This window comes from Engraulis encrasicolus, unplaced genomic scaffold (genome assembly GCF_034702125.1).
Source record: "Engraulis encrasicolus isolate BLACKSEA-1 unplaced genomic scaffold, IST_EnEncr_1.0 scaffold_280_np1212, whole genome shotgun sequence".
In the NCBI taxonomy this organism is placed as follows: domain Eukaryota; kingdom Metazoa; phylum Chordata; class Actinopteri; order Clupeiformes; family Engraulidae; genus Engraulis; species Engraulis encrasicolus.
Genome location: NW_026945567.1, coordinates 34,006 through 42,202, shown reverse-complemented (window position 1 = coordinate 42,202; position 8,197 = coordinate 34,006). Strand labels below are relative to the sequence as shown.

General features: G+C 42.9%; 1 long non-coding RNA gene across 2 annotated transcripts; it reads right to left on the bottom strand.

Annotated features, from left to right (window-relative positions):
* Positions 1-636: 636 nt before the first annotated feature.
* Positions 637-3,155, bottom strand: LOC134443075 (uncharacterized). Of its 2 annotated transcripts, XR_010033564.1 has the most exons (4): positions 2,664-3,155; positions 1,726-1,865; positions 1,226-1,359; positions 637-1,101 (listed from the first exon to the last, which is right to left on the bottom strand). It is a non-coding gene; the product is annotated as an uncharacterized LOC134443075 (long non-coding RNA). The 2 variants fall into 2 exon arrangements; XR_010033563.1 differs by lacking the exon at positions 2,664-3,155 and having other exon boundaries at positions 1,726-2,645.
* Between the last annotated feature and the right edge of the window lie 5,042 nt (positions 3,156-8,197).

The following is an 8,197-nucleotide window of genomic DNA, read 5'->3' as shown; positions in this document are numbered from 1 at the left end:
AGTAGTAGTGTGATATTACATGGTTGTAGGTACACAACACCAGTGGTAGTTCAAGTACATCCATAAAAGCCCATCTACTTCATACATCTGTGTAACCCCTGGCACAACACCAGTTTGTAAGAAATTGACTGAAAACGTTGTATGCATATAATTGGCACATCTTTATTTATATACTCAATAATGATTGCTTATGTCCATATTGGTCTTATTGTCAATAGAGTTATTTAGTCCCCATCATCAAATAGAAAATGCACTACATAAAATGTATTTATTGCTTTGCAGGCCTTGATTCAATCATTGAATTTGAAGCAATCCCATCGGTTACTGCAGCGTGCCCTGACCCGCCGTGACCCCAGTTTGATGTTCGACCTGGCACATGACATCTGGTCCTCAGTCACAGCCCAGTAGCACAACCAACCTGGCGCCTCTGCGCAATCTGTAAGGAGATGCCCATGAACATTGAAAGGAAATGCTGTGGTGTTCTCAGTTTTGATAAGACTTTGGGCTGATGTAGGACCAGGTGAGAGAAACGGTCTCTTCAGGCATGCAGCCTACAGACAGTATGGGGCACTTGAACAGGGCTGACATTGTAATACACAGTACAATACCCAGGATTAGCCAGGGTTACCCTGCTCTACTAGAGCAATATAAAAGGTTTATACAGAGTACGGTATAAAACACACAAACCGGCAGTGTGCAGACTTTTATTATTTTTCATTATCTGTAGGAGCATTCATCTGTACATCTCACCTTTTTGGTTTGGAACCACGTTTGTCTTGTTACCATTGTTTTTTTCATACATAGAAAATAAATGCAACCTGTCAAATGTTCTTCTGATTGTGGTCTTGTGGAATATATAAATTATGTAACCATGCATTTTCAGTCAGAGAATGAATTAAAAAAAAGCCACACAGTCAAATTGTGTCCACCAATATTTACTATCATTGAAATGTATGGACAATTTAAACAATGTATTACACATGACACTAGATACATTACTTTATACTATATTTACAGTTGTCATTACCACACAAAAACTCTGGGAAGGTGGGTAAGTGCAGCAACTGTGAAGGGCCTAGTTTGAGGTTGGAGGCGTCTGTGCTGTAAAAAGATAAACAGAATTAGAAATCACATATCTGACAGTAGCTCCAGTGACATTTTAAATGTAAGTAACCTGGGTTGTTGGGGCAGGGACACCGAAAATAACTCCTTTATCTGGGCTCACCTGGTTGTGAGTGTCTGCGGTCAGCCATCCCTCTTAGGGTAGAAAGTCTTCTGCGCAGGACGGTGCCCTGAAGGTTGACGTTCACAGTATGCAGCCTTCATGTCCTGGAACTTTTATTGTGCAATTTTCCATATCTGTAACAAGCAATGTGTTAGACTATATTAGGGCTTCATTACATCAAATTACACAGCAGGGTTTTACAGGGTGTTGGCTACAGTCCCAGGACCTAAGTGGACTTTTGTGCCTTGCTCAAGTGCACTTCAGCTGTGGATGGAGGTGTAGGTAGGGAGAGGTAAGGATGGGATTTCAACCTGCTTCTCTCTGATCTTAGGACCACCTCTCACCATCAGGTGATGACTGGCTGCTACCTCAAAGTTCATTCATGGCCCTAGTTGTGTTCTGTAATCAGCATTGTTTTTACCTTACACAAATAAATGTAAATGCATTCTGCACCATGGGGGGCTGTGAAGACCTTTGAGAATATTTGCAGAACTACATACTGAATTGAGCCATCCGCCTTTCTCTTGGTTGGTGTGTTGAGATGGTGACTGCAGTCCAGGCTTCTTGGATTGGAGGAGAAAAGCTGTGGCTTTTACTGGCATAAGTATGTGGTTGTGGAAGGACCCTGTCGGCTGTTGACCTGAGGGAAAAAAGAGCACAAATTGCATATTAGCACAGAGCCCATGCTTAGACCATAGACAGATAAATCATCTGGCACAATCTGCATGCAACCAACAGAACCTAGAAAGAGAAAGATTAGCAGCAATACACAAAGGGGACAAGTATACAAAAACATGCAAAGTGTTCTGATAAGGTGCATGGAGGTAGTCTGTGTTGATTCCAGCAACCTCAAAGACTGAAAAGTGTCCCAGTGTGTTGAATTGAAAACTTGGCGCGTGCGCGCACACATAGGAATATCATAATTTAGTGCAGTGTTTCTCAACAGGGGTGCCGGGGCACCCTGGGGTGCCGTAGGGCCCCCTCAGGGGTGCCGCGGAAACGTGGCTGATAAATAAATTATATAACATAAAACATATTTGTCAAAATTGATAAATTAATGTTAGTCAGTGGAATCTTTGATCTGCCATTTACGCACAATAAAGTAAATATTGGTCACCCCAGCTGCAACTTTGAACGTAGGTCGTGCTACTAGGTTGTGTGTCTCCAAATGTGTTACATTCTAAGCTTGTGTGGTATCGGATGTGATGCTATATGGCTACTTGGTTTGGGGTGCCTTGAAATTTTCCATGAATTGAAAGGGTGCCTCGCCTAAAAAAAGGTTGAGAAACACTGATTTAGTGTATCAATTACAACTACAGGATCTGTTCGCTTTTGTCAGATAGAACCATTGTTTTTCAAAGGCAGATCATTCCAAAAAGGATAGTAGTATCTGCAACTGGACGAAATTACACCCACAAACATGAATTAAATAAACTACCAGTGTGCGGTGATTCATTCTTCATTTACTTGGCAGCCTTGATATGTTGTGAAACAGGAGCAAGGAACAGCTATGGAAAACACCACACCTTGGAATGGACAAAGCAGAACATTTCAATATAACCAGGGTAAAACAAATAATGTACCGGCATCTCCATGTGATCATTCAGTGTAGCCATCACAATAAAGATCTGCCGTGTAGCCGTCATGGTCATTAGGTGGTATTTATCAAATGCAAAACTACCGTCTTCTCAAAAACGACATCAGCGAGTTAACAACATTACACCCACAATCATGTAAACATTTGAAAACCCAAGGCAATCTATTTTGCAATGCTGGAGCGGCGAACAGGTTGTGCTTGTGCTTGCTACTATTACCAGAGTCATACAACAGAGACGTACCAAAGCAAAACATGCAAACGATATATTTTTGTAAACCACTAGAAAGACATGGGCTTTGCTGGTCAAAGTAATGTGTGCGTAAACATGGTAGGTTACTTACTACGAGGTAGATCCGTATTTAGCAACTGAACGCGGATGGAGAAGGGGTGCTTCCGTCCTCCTCCCAGCTGGTTTGTCTGGCTCGTTCGCACAACTAGCAGCAAAATACACAAGAGTAACCGTCTGAGTTACACATAGCAATTCTGAAAACGTGTTCATGTGCACAGAATAAATGCCACAGGGGGGAAAAACACAAAAAAATAAAGCGATTGAGGTAGCAGCTATGTTAAGCAAGGTAGCAGCTAGATATGTTGGAGCTTGAGCTAATCCTCTGACCCCTCTCAATGGATACTTGCTTAAAAAAAGACACCACTGTGTCCTAAACCAATTCACAAAATAGTATACAGACAAATATATTATCTCACCTCTCGATTAGAAATATGGTCACCAAAGCGTATTTGAAGCCGCTGCCGTAGCCGACATCTGTGTCCAAGAGTGTCAGGTCCCATTTCAAATTTTCAGCCCGTGTTGGAGTCTGGTCTTGCGAGTCCGATGATAATCCAAGGGAGTATGTTATCCTGACATGGTTAGTCTAGTGTTCCAAAAGCCAAAGTTCTTCCTGTAGCTCTGCAAAAGCCACCAAAGTTTCCGAGTAGCTCAGCCTGCTGCTAACTCTCGTTACCTTGCTACTAGCCGAGTGATGATGAGCCTTGTCGCGGGGGCGGGGTCGGTCAAGTTCACGAGTCGGTGAACGCGCAGGGAGGAGGGGTGAGTGCTGGCGGTTGATGGACGTGTCAGAAACCAATAGAAGTGATGATGAGTATTACTTCTATTGGTTGCCGTTTTCTTCTGACTACGCCCTCTACACTGGACCAAAAGATTTCGTTTTTTTTCCAAACACTCTATTTCAATGGGTGCTATGGCGTCATGAGGAGTTTTTCAGATGATATGGTAAAATATGTGCCAGAAAAACATCTCCTATCCCACCTTTAAGAGAATATCTGTTTGTGCGTGCATGTGTGCATACGTACTACATGTGTGTGTGTGTGTGTGTGTTTCTCTAGGCAGCATGAGTGTCAATGAGGGATTGGGCTGGGTGGCTGCGTGTGTGTGTGTGTGTGTGTGTGTGTTTGTGTGTGTGTGTGTGTGTGTGTGTGTGTGTGTGTGTGCGTGCGTGCATGCATGTGTATGTATGCATTTGTGTGTGTGTGGGCCAGGGGTCCGTGAGCGATTGGGGTGGGTTGCACGTGTGCGTATGTATGTGTGTGTGTGTATGTGTGCGTGTGTGTGTGTGGTCTCCATGAGGGATTGGTGTGGGTGGCTACTGTAAACCAGGGGGAGGGTATTAGTGCAGGAGATGGACACCCCATGAGGATTGGGGCTCCGCAGCGCTCCCACCAAGAGAGACCCCGCAATGGATCATCCCCAGACTACCCAGAGACACTATGGAAGCAGGTCAGTGTGTGGGCTAGGTGTGTGTATCTACGTGTATCTATGTGTATCTGGTAGTGGTGTGGATCGGCACTGCCCTCACGATCCGATCCGATCACGATTCGGGAGGTAGAGATTCGATTCGATTCTATTCTATGCGATCCGATCCAATTCAATTCTACAAGGCATTGTAATGCAATACATTTCTACTGAAGGCAAAGCTAATGTTTAATCAGTCATGATGAGGCAATACAGGTAGTCAGATACTGAGCAACAATTTATTGGCTGTTTTCTGTATCAGTCTGTATCAGTCTTGCAATGTTTTGAAGTGCTTTCATTTACTTTAACATGTGCTCCCGAAATATCCATGGAAGTAATTGAAACTTAAAAAAATGGCCGGATCGATTCTGGAACTTGCCGGATCGATTCTGGATCGTCCATGCCCCGCATTGGATTGCATCGCCGAATCGATCATTGTTGACATCTAGTATGTGTGTGTCTGCATGTGTTTTGGGGGATAGGTGCAAGTTCGGTGTGTGCGTGCGTGCGTGTGTGTTTGCGCGTGCGTGCGTGCATGATACTTACTGCCAGTCACTACCATGTGAGTGTAGTGAGGATTTTTAAAGTGGAGGTACGCGATTTTTAACGCCATCAAATAATAAGGCAACTTATCATGTCAAACCCCCCAACTGTCCTTAATCTACCGTCATTGCTTCCCCGCTTTCATCTGTTTGGTCAATCACCTGCAATACTGCTATGGGATCATTCCTTTTTGTATTCAAACATGGGTAGAAGATTTTTAGATGCGTCCCAGCATCTCTATAAGAGGGTCCGTCCGTCCGTCTGAAACGCATTCCTTGTCTGAAACGCTGTCTGAAACGCATTCCTTGTCTGAAACGCATTCCTTCAATTGTTCCTTCCCGTGTCCACCAGGAGGCGGACGGGAGTTACACATTTTTTTGAAAAACATGGCGGCGATTTCTGTGATTTCCAACATCACGTTTTTGCTTAATATAAAGACCCTAAATGCTTATAAATGTCAAGACTACCACGGATTGATGTAAAAATGCACCACGAACGTATGTAACACAAGTAGGTTACCCCACATTGCCATTTGATCACTCGATGTTTTGAGCTAACCGGGTAAGCTAACCGGGTAAAGCATTTTACCAGAACCAGGCAGCTACAAGCTTATATTAGACTACTTCTATACTTCTATAAGGATATAACGGGGCTTAAATGTTATCTAGGACCAAAACACAATCGCATTTAAGCCATGTACACACTGTGTTGTGATATTGGGTGAATAATGTGTGCAAACGACCGTTCGCCGTTTGTTATCTCGCTCGGTCTACCCGGTGTCAGCTGCGAGACAGGCCGCGCCGCGAGGCTCGAAAGTCGGCTGAGCAGCGTTAGCCCCGGGGAGCGCGATATTATGGAACCGTAATAAGTTGACAGGCGACCAGCAGCGCTACAGCTCTTCCTAAACGTGAGTTTGCAAACATTCTGCCCCTACGTTTCAGTGAGTAGTCAGTGTTCTCGAACTAGTAGACAGATGGGCCCCACAGGTGCTTTCCCTTGCGCTCAGAGAGAGCATGGGACAGAACGCGTCTTTTGCTTCGTAATTGGTTTGCAGTCGTATGAATTTGGTAAACTCTGCCACTGAAGCTCACTGCTTTGTGCCTTGACGGTAAAAAGCTGGCTTTGAAAATTAAGCGCACAATGCATCCAAAGGGTGAACCCATAGCGCATGATTCACCCAAACGGTTTTATTTATTTATTAGGCTATTTGGCGATGTTTAGTTTCTTTCCCACATGCACATGACGCTGAAATGGCATGATAGCCTACTAAAGGTTGATAAATAACCTAGTACTAATAATATCTGGTAATTTGTAATGTAGCCACTTGATCTATGTGAAATTTGAAATTAGATGCTTCTTTTCCAAATCCAAGCATGATGGCCTTATTATAGTCTAAACGGCAAAATATAAAGCTTTGTCTCGTCATTTCGCTGCCTGCCACATTATTTGGAGTTTCCATGGGCAATAGGCTATGACCAATAAACAAAAAGCACATCCTCAGAGGGGGGTGGGCGTTGACAGGTTAGGAGGAGGCCAGCGGGGCGTTTTGGGGGGGGGGAAGGTTGGAACTGGCATAGAGGGACGCATCTGTTGTCCGCCTGTCGGCCTTGTTTTTTTAAATCTCACCTCTGGAGAAGTGGGTGGACTTCATACCCCCGCGTACCGCACCCACTACACCCCTGCCTATTATCATCAATGAGTGGCATTTCCACAGATTTTAGAATGATTTTTTTCTCTCCCGTCAAACTGGTGTTGCTAAGTATAGTGGAGCAGCTACAGGAAAAATCGTGCAAATTATGATACAAGCGTGAAATTCGTCAGGTATGTGCTTAAGATCCATACAATCAAATCTACCCGATTTGCCACGTGAAATGGCGGCCATTTTCCAAGATGGCCGCCAAAAAAGAGCCCAGACATTGATTTATTGCATAGAATTGACATATAAAATTGAAAGAAAAATGTCTGCACACTTAAATCCCCTTTGTGTTCTTTTTAATAGGCCAAGCTTTCGGTCTACTGACCTTCCTCAGGGCTCAGTAAGGTCAGTAGACCGAAAGCTTGGCCTATTATTAAAAAGAACACAAAGGGGATTTAAGTGTGCAGACATTTTTCTTTCAATTTTATACAGTTGTTTATGTTTGGCACCTTTTAATCGAGAGTGCGGTGTGATCCGGCTTTACATAGAATTGACATATAAAATTATGATACAAGCATGAAATTGAACATGTATGTGCTCAGGACCAACACAATTAAATCTACCTGATTTGCCACTTAAAATGGTGGACATTTTCCAAGATGGCCACCAAAGAAAATCTCAGAAATTGATTTATTGCACAGAATTGACAAAGCAAATTACGATATAAGCATAACATTCAACATGTTTGTGCTCAAGACCAATGAAATCAAATCCACCTGATTTGCCACTTGAAATGGCGGTCATTTTCCAAGATGGTCGCCAAAAATACCTCAGTAATTGATGAATTGCATAGAATTGGCTTAGCAAATTATGATACAAGCATGAAATTCGACATGCATGAGCTCAAGACCAATGCATTTAAAGCTACCTGATTTGCCACTTGAAATAGTGGCCATTTTCCAAGATGGCTGCCAAGCTCTCAGAAATTGATTTATTGCACAGAATTGATCAATCAAATTAAGATGTAGGCATGAAGTTCGACATAAATGTGCACAAGACCAATGTAATCAAATCCACCTGATTTGCCTCTTGAAATGGTGGCCATTTGTCAAGATGGCTGCCAAAAATACCATAGATTGTACCATATATACCATACCATAGACATAGATTTTTGCACACAGTTGCACAAATTGATTTTGACCAAGCAAGTTATTATACAAGTATGAAATTTTGTGTAAATGTCCTAACAAACAGTACAATAAAATGTACCTGATTTACCACTTGAAATGGCAGCCATTTCACAATATGGGCACCAAAAAGGTTGAATTTAGTGCGGAATCCAGCAGACAATTACGATACAAGCTTCTAATTTTGTTTGTTTGTGCTATAGAGCAATAATCAAATCTTCCAGACCACTTGGAAATTTACGGTAATATGGCAGGAGGT